Source organism: Belonocnema kinseyi, chromosome 6 (assembly GCF_010883055.1).
Source record: "Belonocnema kinseyi isolate 2016_QV_RU_SX_M_011 chromosome 6, B_treatae_v1, whole genome shotgun sequence".
NCBI classification, from domain to species: domain Eukaryota; kingdom Metazoa; phylum Arthropoda; class Insecta; order Hymenoptera; family Cynipidae; genus Belonocnema; species Belonocnema kinseyi.
Genome location: NC_046662.1, coordinates 146,338,214 through 146,355,369, shown reverse-complemented (window position 1 = coordinate 146,355,369; position 17,156 = coordinate 146,338,214). Strand labels below are relative to the sequence as shown.

Sequence of the window (17,156 nt, the reverse complement as noted above, 5' to 3'; positions counted from 1 at the left end):
AATTTGTCAGAAGGACAACCGAAGGATTTCGCCGGGAGTGGGTGCTAATCTGGAAAATTACACTCGCTCCCAGCGCAATCGCGGTAAAACTTTAGCCACAACCACGTCTCACGACCGTGAGATAGGTGGTTACAGTCTGTAACGGAATCAATACGACGATCCAGAAAAAGCCTCGTGCCCCCTAAGAACACGGAGCGACCCAAGGACTACCGCCCACTGCATTTTTTCCGCAAGTGTTTTAGAATACTCTTGACACGCAGGGATGCTTTTTAGACGATTAGTTTAACAGAATATTCCGGGTACAATTGTTGCAACTCCCTTATAAGATCTCGATACCTCTCTTTCTTTTCATTCTCCTTGGTTATGTTGTTTTTGTCACCTGGCGCCGAAAATTCAATAACGAGCATGGTTCGCTTCTCGAAGTCAAGAAGAACCATGTCAGGACTCGAATGAGCAATAGAAACAATTGTCGAGAATATAAAGTTCCAGTATATGCGGCACTTCCCATTCTCGACAATTGACTCAATTTCCCTAGGAGCATTTAAAGGAGCGATATTAAGGTGAATGCCTTAGGAGTGACAGAGATGGTAATATAGCACTCTTAGTGCCGCATTGTGCCTTTGAATGTAGGTTGTTCTCGCGTGAGTTGGACAACTAGATAGTATGTGAGCTAAATGCTCGGGGTGTGGATGGCACGCCCTGCAGCTATCATCAGGAATATCTTGGCTCAAAATGTGGCGACGGTATGCTAAGGTGGAAATGACACCGTCTTGGCATGCAAGAATGAAACCCTCCGTACCAGACTTCAATTCGGCCGATTTAAGGAAAGCAAACGTTAGCTCACAAGACATTGACTGATCCTTCACATTTCTTTGGAAGATACCGTGCACCATCTTATCGAGGAGCTTTTCACGAAAGTTTTTCTCTTCTGCTTTCATAATCCGAGCTTTCAGGATTGAGTACTCGAGATAGATAAGATTTGATGCATTTTGCTCACCCCTAATACTGAAGTTAAGTCCGAGTGTTTCAGCAGCCTCCTCCGGCATAAACTTTCTTGTCCCGATATCAAGCGATCTGAGCTCGTTCTTCGTCCATGGAGCTACTCTAAATCAATAGAGTACTACCGGGACGTCAAGCATGTTCGTTGCAAATACTTTGTTCCTCGCCGACAGTTCGGAAGACCAAATCTGCGGGATGAGACGTTTGCATCTGCTTCGGAGAGTATCCTTTATAGATGTCACATCCTGAATGTGGCTCTGTGGCACGCCCAGGTATGTATAAGTCTCTCCAGCGCCAAGGTGTCGTATAGCGCTTCTATCAACGAGCTCAGGATCTTCACGGATGCCATTCAGTTTGCCTCGCTTGAAATAAACGATGGCGCATTTGTCTAACCATGTGCATGTAAAATACATGAGTGACCTTTTACCTTCGATCTGCAGGTTTGCCGCACAAGTATACGTCGGAATGGCGAAGTGCTAGAGATAGTGGCAATAATGTTAGGCAAAAGAGGAGTGGACTCATGGTGTTGCCCTGAAAGACACCTCTCTGAAAGGTGACCTTGTTAGTTGTCACACGATTTTTTCTAGATGAGATAGTAAATCTGGTTTTCCAAAGCGACATCAATCTCTCTATGCAACTAACTATTTGCGGATTAACCTTTAAGATTTCCAAAAGACAGATGATAAGTCTATGGGAGGTCGAATCGAAAGCTTTCCGATAATCAATCCAGGCCATCGATAGGTCACGCTGGTAGAATGCTGTATCTTTGAAGACACATCTATCGATGAGCAAGTTTTCCCGACATCCCGCTACGCCTTTCTTTGAGCCTCATTATTCATACATTTCTTGCCACACAGGTTCAATTGCCCGAACAATCCTATCATTTAGGATAGCTGTAAATATCTTATAAAGTGTGTTCAGACAAGTGATTGGCCTGTAATTCTTCGGGTCAGCTAAATTTCCTATTTTCGGCAGGAGTATTGTTCGTGCTTTCACCAACCACTCCGGAATCAGCTCTTCCGACTTAAAATATAAGGTGAAAATACGGGCCAAATGCTGATGGGTTGAAGAAAACTTCTTCCACCAGAAGGTTTTGATACACTCTGGTCCCGGTACCTCCTCTGGTTTGGGTGGTTGTTCTTGTTAAGTGTGTGACTTGTTAAGTGTGTGATAACGGGTCCGGAGTTCGCGCGCGAACTTTCGAACCTTGGCGGTAAAATTCCTGCCAGATGTGATGTAGTCAATCACACACTGAATGCGGGACGCGTACTGTCTTGCCCAGCCTATCTTTACGGCAAGTTGATGCATTCGTCTTTTGGTCTTATGATCAACCGTTGGTTTTGTTTTACGGTTCGCATCGGCCAAAGCTCTCGCTGCATTCTACACACAATAACTGATAGCCCAGAGGTCCGATTCTCCGGAAAAATGTCCACGAAGCTCGTCATCCATTTGAGCCAGATATTAGGCTTGAGAGAAACCTTGGTGTTGATGTTTTTCCGGTTCATAAAGCATCGCTCTTCCTCTATAGGATACCTGCCCGCGGTTGGTCTTAGTGTCGCCTCTTTTTCTCTGTTGCCTTTTTGTTCTAGCTGTGGTAGAGTAGGCGTTCCGCTTACATAGCCCCTTTTTCGGAGTAGTTCAGCATGGTTTCGCCGACTTTGCTGCGATACGTGCGATAGCTCCAGGTGTTCTCGCACCACAGAGCATGCAGCCGTGCCATGTAACCCCGTTCAGGGGCCACACTCGCATCGTAGCACTCTAGCAAGTCGTGATTCAGCCGCTCCGTCCACCCAAAGGTCGCGAGATCCTGCCGATCTATCGCATTGAATCTATTTTCATTGGCTCCCCCAGCTGCAGATTGGTCGGCATTGTTGGCCGACCCACTGTCGGGAGCCCTGCGCGTTCTGTTTTTTTGAACCGCACTTACTACAACTATGTTTGGTGTTGTCATTGTTGTTTCCACGAGAAGCTCGGGAAAGGGGTTCGTCCATCTTGTAGAGCCCCGCATGCAAGGATAAGGTTGCATACTCTGAGAGGTCGCCCGGTATCCTAGAGTCACCGTTCTAGACACCTCACCCAGGTGCCATTCAGCTTTCGGCACCGTTTTTGACACCTCCACTTGGGGGTTAATTCCTTCGGGACCACCCCTGGACAATTGTCCGCGACTGCCTATTTATTTTTGTAACCATATTCAGTAGAAACCCTTGGTACAGGGACCCTCTATCAGCAACCCGAGGTGTGTGTGTGTGTGTGTGTGTGATAAATAGTTAATTAAGTCCGGGGTACCTGAAATTATTGACCCAGAACTATAAGTTTCTCACAAGTTGTGGTAGGTTTCTCTCGTTTAGTATATAAGGACCAAAAGAATCAGGAGTCTCAGAGTAATTCGTGCGATTTGTAGATATAAGATAGGATTATATATGCGCATATGTATTAATTTTACTTTTGTAAACAAACCCAATGCAGCCAGGGAGCGACCAATCCGAGCGTATACACATCTACATATTCAAAAGTATATGAAGTCCATGTAATAGTGTGCGTGCATACACTTCTCTGCGTCTTTCTTTTTCCCCATTTTTCGTATAGTGGTTTAGAAAGATTGCAAGGCGTTCGTAAAGAAATGTACAACATTCTGTTTCACTTCTTTCAAAGCACTATACTAATTTTCGTTATTCGAATCTATTACAAAATTTAATACAGCGACTTAGAAATACTGTAATTTTTTTATGTAAGAGTCTAAAATTCGTTGCGATAAAAGAAATATTAATATCCAAAGTCTCTCCGTATATGATGTTATGGTACACCGATTATTTTACTTCTGTTGAAGGTAAAGTAGATAGACCTACTTCTTTATACCATTTGAGTGGAAGAATTGTAGAGTCTGAAAAATCAGTTTCGTGGCTCTGAAGTATATCTTCTTATCTTGTATCTTGCTTCTTATCTTGTAAGCTGATTAATTAATTATAAACTAATTTAACTAAAATTCACATTTTCTGGAATTAGTTGAACAGGTTATGATCAAATAGAATGTTTAAAAATGAAAGTTCAAATTAAAAAATATATATATATTATTTACTTCAAGGTTATATAATTGAACATTGAATATAATTTGCATGATAGAAGTTAATTAATATCTAAATTATCACAACTTCAAATAAATAATGTTTCAAATGATTCTGATGTTGTGAAATGAGTATTTGAATTCAATTTCTCTAAATATGTTTCAATGTTTTTTCTCAGGTAAGTATCAAAAGGTGCCAAGCAATCAAATTCTTGCAAATGAAAGCGAAAATGAAAAAAAGTTATTTCAATTTTTGAATAAAAATTTTAGTTTAATTCTTTTTATGTTATTACAGATTAATTTATTTCAGTTAATTAATTCCTTTCACAGTGTTAAATTACATAAAGACGAAATGTTAATTTTTAAATCTAAGTTAAAAAATTGATTATATACTTGAAGATTATGTAATTGAATATAGGATATAATTTGTGAAATAGCATCTTATTAACGTTTAAAATATATCTTCTTTATATATACTATTTATGTAAACTTTGGTTAAGTTGTGAAATGAGTATCGGAATTCTGATTTATAAATGATCCGAATACATATTTTCCTTTTTTCTGAAATACATTTTAAAAAGTTATCAATAACACAAATTTTCAGAGAAATACGAAGTGAAGTTTGAATTCATTTATATTGGAGATAAGCCTTATAATAATAGCTTATTTATATTCAACCTATTTCTATGTAATTATATAGTTTATCGAAATGTTGATGATGTTTTGAAATAAGTATCTGAATTTAATTTTCAATTAATTTAATTAATTTAACTTCAATTTCTAAATTCAATTTAGTACTTTTCGTTTTTAGAAAAATAAGTATTGAAGGTTAATAATTACTAAAATTTTCAGTAAGGAAGTAAGTTTAAAATATACATAAAGCAAAAATAAATTTATTATTTCAATGGAAAAAATTGTTTGAGGTTTTTTATGTTGTGAACTGTTTAATTCATTATTAGCGGATAATTTTGTTCAAATATTGTTTATATTTGTTTGAACTAGTTACAAAGGTTATTAATAAATTATACGTGTAGAAATGCGGTTTTATAATTAAAAGGAGAATATGATGTAAACATTATTTTAATGTTTCAATGAAAATAATTGTTTCGAGCTTTTTATTTTGTGAACTGGTTAATTGATTATCAAATGCTTCTACTAAAACTTAGATTTTCTAAATTTAGTTTAAAATGTTATGATTAAATAAAATTGTCCAAAATGAAACTTCAAATTAAAAAAATATGTAAAGTATATAAATGTTATTTGAATGTTTTACAAGAGAATTATATTTTAATGGTTTTTAGTTGTAAAATGGCCAATTGATTATTAGCTGACTAACTTTTTTTGAATATTGAAGTGAATAAAGATGAAAACTTAGTTTCTTAAATTTAAGTAACATAAAATAATTATTTACTTATAGGTTATATAATGGAATATTGAATATAACTTGCCTATTGAAAGTTAATTTATATTTAAAATTATATTATTTCAATTAGATAATTTTTCAAATGATTCTGATGTAGTGAAATGAGTATTTGTATTTGATTTTTCAAATGTTTTAATTCTTTTTCTGAAATTAGTATTAAAAGTTACCAATAAAACAAATTTTCAAAAATGAATGTGAAAATAAAAAAAATGTAGAGTACAAATTATTTCAATGTTTGAATAAAAAAGATTGTGTAATTCTGTTTATGTTATGATTTATAAACAGATCGATTAATCATTAGCTGACTAATTTTTTCACACTATTGAAATAGATAAAGATTTAATTTTAATTTTTTTTTTTAATTTGAGGAAATTAATCGATTATTTACTTGAAGGTTATGTAACTGAATATTGGTCATAATTTGTGCGATAAGAGTTTATTAATGTTAAAAATACTTCTTTTTCAATTATATCGTTTGTGTGCATTTTTGTTATGCTATGAAGCGAGTATCTAAACTCTCTAATTTCGAAATGATCGAAACATACACATATATTTTTTTTTTTTCTAGAATAGTTTAAAAGGTTATTAATAATAATTTGAATTTTCAGCAAAATTCAAATAAAATAATATTTGAATTATTCAATAAAAATAATTTTTCAGTGCTTTTTATGGCGTGAACAGATTATTAAAATATTAGCTGATTAATTTGTTAAAAATATTACATTACATAAAGGTTCAATATAACGTTCCTGTATTAAGCTACATATATTAATTTCACATTGGATATAAGTCTTATAATAAAAGCTTATTTATATTTAACCTATCTCTATTACAATTATATAGTTTCTAAAATGTTTATGATGTTTTAACGTGAGGAACCCATTTTGTTTCTTGGTGCAGCAATTAACGGTCAAAACACTTTTCGTAAAGTAAAAAAAAAATTTTTTAACCAAGAAAATAAAATAAATATATATTTTTCCACAGTTATATAAATCTGTATACTAATTATTGTTAGAAAAGATGCTACTTTTAAAATATTCAGGTTACGTTTTAATGAAAATAATTTTATATTGATTTTTATGTTGTGAACTAATTAATTGATTACCCAGGAAAAAAGAATCCATTGAAAAGACGACTATGTGAATTGGGTATCTGTCATTTGCGGATTCAGAAAGTTAAAGCAGAATTGGTTTGCGACTATGTAAATCGGTCATTTTCTCAAGCAGCTTCGAATCTGCCATGTACTGCAATGACCATTGCAAGCAAGGTTATATTGAATTGGCTTCCTTCTTTCTGAATGAGACAGACTTTTTTGTGTTAAGCTGCCATATTTTACATGATTTTTTAAATTTGTAAATTAGCGAAAGATTAAAGAAATTATGCGCAGGTCTACTGGATTCCTTTTTCTATTTCAGTTATTATTCTTTTACGGCATATAAATTTGACAACAAAATTATAACGACTAAAAGTATTTAAAAAACAAATCGGTGGAAATTTGAAACTCCAGTGACAGCTACGCAATCCAAAAGCCTTCGAAACCCATTCAAAGAAGTGAATGAATTTTTGTTTCCTGGGTACTGACTGATTAATTTTTTTCGGAATATTAAACTATATAAAGATTAAATGGTTTTTTATGCCGCTAATGCTAAACCAAGCTCACAAGACAAAAATAAAAATGCTAAACAATCAGGACTTCGGAGTCATAATGCATTTTTCAATTCCAAATGTCTCCTATTTAAGGAAAATCATCCACTGTTTAATGTGGTCAATTTAAAGCATTGTCAGTTGAAAGTCGTAACCTTGTTACACGTAAACAACTTAGGATCTACCACAACGCCATCAACTCATCCCAGGGCGCACCGCGGCATCTTAAAGATGTCTTTAGGATGTCCAGTAAGCACCTGGACATCCATTTGGATGTCTCATAATAGTCCAAAGTACATCTTCAAGATGGCATTTGTACGTCTAATGTCAGGCCTGTTGCTGTCTTTGAGAAGTCTTGTGGGATTTTATTTTGACGTGTTAAAGATATTGCAAAATTTAGTTCTAAAGAAGGCAAGACTTGATCCTAAACTTCTATGATCGCAGTGTAGTCATAATGTACGCACAAAATTCTGAATAGTAAACAAAAATTTGTTTAAATAACCTTTTAATGTTAGTATATAGCCAAGTCCGTTTAAAATAAAATGTTAAATGATTTCAAAGAAGTGGAAACAGCAGGGTGATAACTCTGGTGATTATTTTAAAATCCCGATTATTTTCCAAGTTGAAAAGTACTAAAAAAAAACTATAATTATTTTGGTTTGGTAAATATATTTTAATTTGATAAACTTTATGAAATTTGAATTCAGAATCTCCTAGTGGTACACGACTGCAGTTGTATAAAGCGTAAAGCTTAGTTTTTACTACAAAAAATTGTTGTTTTTAAATACAATTTTGCTTTTATCACGCCTCGCGCGAAAAATATTAGGTCTAGCGACTTTCTTTCTCTCGTGCAAATGTGATTATAGTGTCTTATGCGAGTAAAAATACTGAGAACCCTGTGAAAACTACTCATCCTGGCGTTCTTGTGAAAAAGCAAGAAAATTCAGTTTTTTTGCTAAAAACTTCTAAAAATCGGCTCAAGACGAGCATATAGGAGAAGAAATTTTCCAAATAAATTAAAAAACCTCAATTTTAAATAGAAAACCCTTAAGTTAGGGCGCTTACCACCCGCTTCACGAAACTGATTTTTCTTTGAACCTACATGATATGCAAATTTGTGTATATTGAATTCCAAATCTTCCAAGTTACAAAATAAAGAAGTACATTTGCAGTGTTCGCACCTTTGAATTAATGTCATTTCAAACGAATCGTGCCCGCCGAAATTTCAATCTGGACTCCCTAAAAATATTTTATTTTAAAATAAGTTAAATTCAAATTCTTTTAAATTTCATAATTGTTCAGGTAAGATACTCAAATTTTGGAGAAATTTTCCAATGTAAACTATCAGTATTTAAAATAAGAAAGAAAAAACTTAGGCTTTTCTATCATTTGATTTCTTTATTTCATGCTTCGATTTTTCTGTAATAAAGCTTTATTACACAGAACAAAATTCTGTTTTAAAATACTTTTTTATAAATTTAAAAAGATAAATAGCACATTAATAGTCCGCCGTGGCTCGTAAATTTCTTCAATCTTTAGTACTATTTCTTGCGTTAACATTCAATGTTTTGTTTCGAGCAGTTCTTATGCGATCACCACAACTTCGTAGCCATTCCTGAATTGTAAAAGGTATTTGCTCTTCCGTAGCATCTAAATACTTTTGAAGCATTACCTCTGCAATACAATTATTTCTATTATATACTTCGTACAATTTGATGCTTCCATTCAACATAAGTATCTGTCTGCAACGCTGTGTATGAAACTATGCGCTCGATATAAGCATTGTGAATAGTCTCATACAAGACGCTGTCAGCAGATAGACTCATATTAAATGAAGGCGTCTAATTGGCAGGAATATGTTTTACTTTAGTTACTTTTACATGTTTAAATATTTACAAATTAGCACAAAATTATTATTTACAAATCTTAAATTATAAAGTTCTGAGAATTTAAAAAAAATTAATTTTTAATTCTGCATTGTTTAGCAAGCATCCATGATTTGTTTCTTATAATTTCAAATTGTCATAGTTTGAAATTTGAAAAAAAATGTATGAAATGATTTTGAATTGAAAACGTTTCAAATAAAAATATTTTAGATTAAGTGAAAAATTTTTTAAATAAAAATATTTCGGATAGAATAAAAATTAAAATATTTTAAAATAGAAGATTTCAAAATTCAAAGCTTAAAAATCTAAAATTTTTTAATTTGGACAATTTTATTAGAAAGAAGGTGAAATTGTACTATTGCTAATCTAAAGCGTTCAAAATTAAACGATTTTATTTTGAATTCAAGAATCTTGAAATTGAATGATTTCAGATTTCGAAAATAGGACAATTTTGAAAGTTTTAAAAATGGAATATTTTCAAATTAGAGTATTGAAAAATAGATCATTTAAAATTCGAAGGAATGAAAATCGTATACTTGTAATTAAAGACATTTAAAATCGAATAATAAAAAATTAAAAACTTTTTACTTTTAAGAAAGTTAAAAAGCGGAAACAATTGGAATTTGAAACTGAAAACTAAATAGAATATTTCAAAGTCATAGCTTCTGAAATTCTAGAAATCTAAATTTTTATTAAGTTAAAAAAGTAAGATTTACTATAAGACTTGATTGGACGAATTTTTCTAATATCAAAAAATAATTCAATTTTATTTTTACAGTTCCAAATGTAACAATTTTTAATTATAAACCTTTTAAATTGAATCATTTTAAAAACACGTGCGGAATAAGTACTCAATTGAAATAAAATAAATTTTAATAAAAAATGTATACTACTGAACCTTGAAACTTAAACGAATCCGAACTTTATTTAAGACTTTCAAAAAATTTAATTGCGAAGACTTGTGATATTAAACATTTAATTAATAATAAAAAATACAAATTTTAATCGCAAAATTTAAAATACATCATTATTTTTAAAAAATTTAAATCGTTTAGAATTAAATCATTCTTTTAATCATCAATTATAATTTTAGAAATTAAACCATTTCAATTTTAGTCGCAAAATTTAAACCTATGATCAGGGAAAAATTGAAAATTTTTCGTTTATCGTAAAAATTCAGAACTTCACAATTGTAACAATTACAAATTAAAGAAATTATTCTATTGTTCAACTAATTTTTTCCTTCAATCTGTGTTTGAAATGTTAAACTTTCTGCAGATTTTTTCAATAAAAAAATCTTTATATTCAATGCCTGGTTCTAAAACCTGCTCATTTTTAAGACTTCAACAATTTGAGAAATTATTGCCGTAATTTGTCATTGTTTTGAATTTATTCCGGATTCATTTTATTCAAAATTGTTTACTAACAAATCCTCTAAGCTAAAAAGTGTATAACTAACAAGATTTTCAATTTGTTACTCTGCAATTTCAAAGAATTCAAGAACATAGAAAGTTTTGTACGTTTAAAATTGAAACCATACAAATTAAAATATTTAAATCCAAAATTAATAAGTTTTAGGCTAGAAAAAATTGAAACCAAACCATTCACAATATTTAAATTTAAAATTATTACGATAAAAAGTGCCTAATAAGTTTTATAATATAAAATTTCGCAAATTTGTAAATCTTTCAAAATGACCTCATCCTGATATTTTTATAATTATTTGTACTTAAAACTATAACATTTTGAAAATCGAAACCTCTGAATACTTGAAAATTAAAACAAAATATTTTCTAATTTGAATATTTAAAACGAAAGTAACTTTAATTTTAAATTTTAATTATAGATATTTTTAAGATGATAAGTATATTATTAACATCTATCATATTATTTAGTAGCATGTGACTTTAAAAGTTTTCATTCATGAAGAGGAATTTTTTGACAATAATATTAATTTTATATCAAAATAAACGAACTGTCCACAAAATACATGAAGTTTTTACGAAATATTTCAATTTTTAAATAAAAAAGATAAATTTTTAACCAAATTTTTGAATTTTCATTTAATAAATACGATTCTCCAACAAAATTGTATGTTTATTAATTCATTTGATAATGTGAATTTTCGACACATAAATATGATTTTTTAAAAGCAGTAGAATTTTCAACCAAAAAGACGGATTTTCAACTAAAGTGATGAAAATTCAATGAAAAAATTAATTTCTGACCAAATAGTTGAACCCGCAACTAAAAAAGATTAATTTTTAGAATTATTACATAATATTTTGGTACAGTATAAAATTAATCAAAACGCGGAATTTTCATTCAAAAGTACAGATTTCCGTATAGAAAAACACTAACAGAACCAAACCAAGCATGGTTTAAGATAAGATTGTGGATCTTTCATTAAACCTAATGTTTTTTGTTTAATATAAGCGACTTTCAGTGTAATTTGCCAAAATTACCTAAAGCTGTTAAAATGTTTTGAACGTTCTTTGATTTCTTTTTTTTCAGTTTTTTTTTTCAAATCAACGATTTTCTTTGTAAGACAGGAATATAAGCTGAAACTGATTAAAAATGAATAATCTTTTTTTTTACTTTAAAATGTAATGCTTTGTTTAAAAGTGAGTATTGCCAGAAATGCACCAAACGAGAAATTGTAAATAAACGTATATGTACATCATTTCTTAAGCAGCAGATTATATTTTAAAATGTTCGAATTAAATAAATAAAACAGCTTCAAGTAATGAAAACTCCATCAGGTTTTCTACACTTTTTCGGATAGAATCATGAATATAGTTACTAAAAAAACACTCGAGAGCTAAGTGATTTGTTTCAATTAGATGATCGAAACTATTAACTTCTTCAACAGTTACTAACGGCTTAACCGGCAGCGTCAGCAAATTTGCAGATACAGCTGCATCACGCCCTGCCACATCGCCTCCACCATTCATCTGAATAGAATGATTGATTTTATCATGAATGATTATGATCGTGTCCCTGACGTCGCTCAATATTTGATCAATGTTTATCAATCCTTCCTCCATGGAATAAGTTGAAAATAAAGATACTAATACTAAGTCATCTTTTTGATTTTCAAACAATTTGATGTTTAGATATACATACCAACATGAGAACAAGAGTACCCGTGCAGAAATCTCGGTCTGGCCCCCATCGTGGCCAGACCAGTTCAGATCGGGCCCCGATCGGGAATCCTGGTCGGGGCCAGGTCAAGCATGAAACATACGCCCAGATCGGGGCCAGGTCGGGACACCTGATTGGGAAACCCAGTCAATGCCCGATCGGTACACGATGAGTCTCATTATAATCCATTCATGAATTTCACAAATAGAGATTTAATATAAGTAAACTCGAAACTATCGAATAGTTCTTTCCTTTCGAAGGCCACCTTAATATTTTGAATTTCCAATCAAGTTATTTGAAGTTAAAATTAACGTACTACAGGCACAAAAAGAAAAGGTTTCAGGATACAGAATTTAATTATACTTTTGAAAAACGTAAAATTATTGTGGATGGTATCAGTTTCGAGGAAAAGGTTTGTTTTTTATAAAAAAAAATGGATGATAACCAAAAATATTTTAAGCAACAATTTTAATTCCTTGAAAAAAATGTTGTCTATAAAACTTTTTAACAAATTAGAAAAAGTTTTTTCGCAAAAAGATTCCCTACAACTTGACATTTTCGAATGCTTCCAAAGAAAATCATCGGGAAATAACCTATGATTTACGATTTATTAACATTTTACTGTAAATCAATTCAATTTTCTGTCAATTGCATTACTTCTTGAAAAATTCGAGAAGGTGGTTGTAGATAATTTTTTGGCAAAAATATTGCGCTATCATTTATTAAATCTTTTTATTTTTTTAAATCGGTTAAGAAGAAATATAGACCAAACAACTTTTAAACAAAAATGAAAATGTTTGAATTATATATTTCTGGTTGTTTTAAATATTATTTACAGAATATGCATTTAATTAATTTTTATTATTATTAATTAATTTCAACCTAATGGACGTTTATATAAGTTAAAATATCATTGTTTATAAAAAACGAAAAAGCTTTGTTTATCATTTTAAACTTCGCGCGAAACAAAGTAGATGCCGAATGCGACGCATGCGCAGTTGAGTAACTAGCTCTTGCTGAAATGTAATGAAAATTTGTCCTTAAAGTATTTCTGTAATAAATTTATTATTAATACAGAATCAAAGTTTCAATAACATAATTGATTGTATCACATATTTTACTCTTATAATTTAAAAATATTACAATTTTGTGCATACTGCAATTCATTTCTTGTCAATAGATTTGATAATTCTAACTCTACATTAAATCGAAAACCATGAGTTCTTTAATAATAATTGAAAACAAAAGAACCTAATCAATTTCATCACATAATAATATTTGACTCATCTGATGGTAAATATACTAATTTTACTTAAAACAATTAAATTAATTATTAATTTATTTGAGGTTAGGTTTCAATGAGCGCGCAGAGAGTAATTACTTACTCTCATCTTCCTCGCACAGGTTTCGAGGTCTACTGACTGGTGTTTGGTGCCTCCTAACACGTGGCTTACTCGCCTTATGCATTTTTGATCATTGCTAGAATATTATAAACGAGTAGTATGTATACAAATTTCACTGCAATACCAGAAAAAATCAAGCAGCACTAGTTCAGCGAGCGCATGGAGATGGCGTTTCAGTAGGAAATCGGTCTGGCCCGGTCGGGCCCAGGTATGGGCCACAGAGTTCTACCGATCAGGGCCAGATCGGGAAATCCGATCGGGGCGAGATCAGTATTACGTTTGAAATCGGGCGATTTCTGCACGAGTATAAGATGCAGTTTAATCCATAAAAAAGTATATCGATTTTTAGTATATTCTAGTCATTACATGGCGTTATTAATAAACTTCATCACTATTTCGCGTTGAATCAAGGTAAGCTGTTTTATATAAGGCTCTAAGCCGTTGATATACATAAACTTACACGGACGTCCTAAGGACGTCTTTTAGACGTCCAGAAGATGTCCGAAATTTTTTTATCGTTTTTTGTTTTTGAAACATGAAATACATTAGCTTACAAATAAATTTTGAAACAATTGTTGAATGATATTCGAACAAAACTTTTTTTAGTTTCCTGTCATAATGTGAATATATTAAAACTGAGAAAATAAAATATTTTTTGTACTGTTATAGAAATTCTAATACAAAGTACTGTTAGAAAAGATGCTACTTTTAAAATATTCAGGTTACGTTTTGTATTTATAATTTGTATTGTGATTGACTCTAGTTTCATTCGTTTCGTGAAAACGGCAATCTTGAAAGGCAATTTAGCCATTCTTTAAAGCCAGCACCTATCAATAATGGATATTCTATCCATACCGAAATTTCAATATAAATAGCTAAATTCATGATATCAATAGCGGGACCTAGACATTGAAATTTCTGTATGATTAGGCAAAATATTGAGCTGCCAGTAGAAATGGTCTTCAAATTAAAATTCAAAATGGTAATTCATCTTTTTGATTTTCAAACCATTTGATTTTTAATTATGTATATCAACATGAGAATATGAGTATAAGATGCAGTTTAAACAATATAAAGTTATATCGATTTTTGTATATTCTAGTCATTACATGGCGTTATTAATAAACTTCATCACTATTTCGAGTCGAATCAAAGTCAGCTGTTTTAAATAAAGCACTAAGCCTTTGATATACATAAACGTACACGGAAGTCCTGGGGACGTCTTTTAGACTTCCAGAAGAGTTCCAAAAATTTTTTACCGGTTTCTTTTTCGAAATATGAAATAATTTTAATATATTAAAACCAAGAAAATAAAATAAATATATTTTTCCACAGTTATATAAATCTTTATACTAATTATTGTTAGAAAATATGCTACTTTTAAAATATTCAGGTTACGTTTTGTATTCATAATTTGTATTGTTATTCATTCTAGTTTCATTCGTTTCGCAAAAATGGCAATTTTAGAAGCAAATTTAGTCATTCTTCAAAGACAGCACCTATCAATAATGAACCTATGTATTCATACCGATATTTCATCACAAATAGCTGAATTCTTGATGTCAATAGCGGGACCTAGAAATTTCGGTAGGATAATATAAAATGTTGTGCCGTCAGTAGAAATTGTCTTTAAATTAAAATGACTAATACTAATTAATCTTTTAGATTTTGGAACTCTTTTAACTGAATTAAAATGATTTGGGTCTCTGGAAATTTTTTAGAACAGCAGCTTTATTATTTAATTTAAAATTAAGATATACATATATTACAGAAGGTATATAAGATGCATTCGATTTTTAATAAACTTTACTACTATTTTGTGTTTACTCAATGGTTGGCGTCGTAAATAATTTACTAAGAAAACAAGTGATTTAAATATGACAGAATGTCTTAGAGACGTAATTGAGACGAGTTAGTTTCAAAGATATATTGGTAAACCAGCATTAATACAAAATTAGAAAACCTACTTACAATTCATATGCCCGCCAGGAGAAAAAAAATCTAATCTGAGAAAATAAAAAATAATATTAGGGAAAATGCTGCCTTCAAAATATTGAAACTGATTTTTGTAAACGTAGATCTTAGAAGCCATTTTAATAATTCTCTGAGACCAGCTCTTATTTCCTCGGAAAATAAATAAATAATAAATAAATAATAAATAATAATAATAATAAATAAATAAATATTTCCTCGGAAAAGAAAATAAGTTTTATATATATATAAATTCATTCAAAATAAATTATTATAAGGAGCGAAATAATATATTGAATGACGTATGGTTTTTTTCCACCTAAAAAATCCAGAAACAAAAATATCATAGAAAATTATAACGAAGTTTTGCATCCGTTCGTTATAGTAATCTTAGACGGCCACTGTTGAACAATGTCAAAATAGACGAAAAAGGATTGAATATTTTTCCCTTATGGCCAGAATGGTTTTCAAATTGTTCTAATGCAAGATTTCAATAAGCGTAGAAGTCTTTGCGAAATTATTTAAAAAAAATTAAACTCCTGGTTGTTAGCATGCTGAATCAGATGAGATAGAAGAATAAGAAATATTATTTTCTTAAAGAATTATTGTACACATTTTTACACGTGGATAAAATAATTCTAAATTTCATTTTTGTAGAGTTTCTTGCATAAACTGAATTAAGTTAAAAACATGTGATACATATCCAATCGGAATATCTTCATTATTACTTTTTGTATTATAAAATATATTGTCTCTTTGTGTCTATACAAAATTTTAAACATAAAATAGAAATTTCCAGTTTTTTTACAGGCCGTTTTCGAATTCACTTCGAAGAATTGTACCTCTTAGCATTTAACCAGATTTTTTCCAGATTTCCCAGCGCGTTAAAACCCCGAGTTTTCAATAACGTCAGTTTAACGTGAAAATTTAAAGTTTCATTTTAGATTTTTCACAACTTTGTAGCACGTGAGCTAATAATTTGTCCGCATAATATCAAAAAAGAATACACTTATTAGAATATTTTTATATTTTATCATATCGAAATAGTTTCCCAGAAATTTATATAGTTCAAAAAGTGGAAAAGAGAACGAAAAATTCTATATCCTTAGTATTTAAGTTACAGATATTTTGAACATTGTGTTACTGATATTCAAAATTCAACATCAGATATATGTTAAAAAGAAATAATGAAAAATGTTTCTATTTCTAGTCGAAGTATGAACTGTTTTAATGATTTTCAAGAAATTATTTTTCGTGAATCCGATAGATATACGTAAATATAACAAATGAATATACCGTTATTTTCATATGATGACGAACTTTCCGTATGTACAGACATATCATCAATCAACGGTTCTTCATTAATTTCTAGTCGGCATTTCTTCACACCTTGTTTACTTCGTCCATGCACCTTTCTTTTTAGATGATTAAGATTTCTATTATTAACATCTTTTGATGTTATATTCTTCCATCCTGCAAAATAAAATAATTTATTAAAAAGATTGATTGAGGATTTTTGATCAATAACAGGGATCACTGCCATTCAGTATTATATTCATAGTCGTATTTCTTATGTAGTGAACTGTTCGTTTTTTCAAATAACAATATTTTTTTGTTAAAATATC

The 17,156-nt window shown here is 30.6% G+C and overlaps 1 protein-coding gene across 1 annotated transcript in view; it reads right to left on the bottom strand.

The window, feature by feature from the left end:
• Nucleotides 1-17,156, bottom strand: part of LOC117174117 (protein PTHB1) — a 989,848-nt gene that overhangs the window by 881,834 nt on the left and 90,858 nt on the right. The window contains exon 4 of the mRNA XM_033362889.1: nt 16,828-17,004. The gene's annotated coding sequence lies outside the window, so the exon portion shown is untranslated. The remainder of the gene's footprint in view (nt 1-16,827; nt 17,005-17,156) is intronic.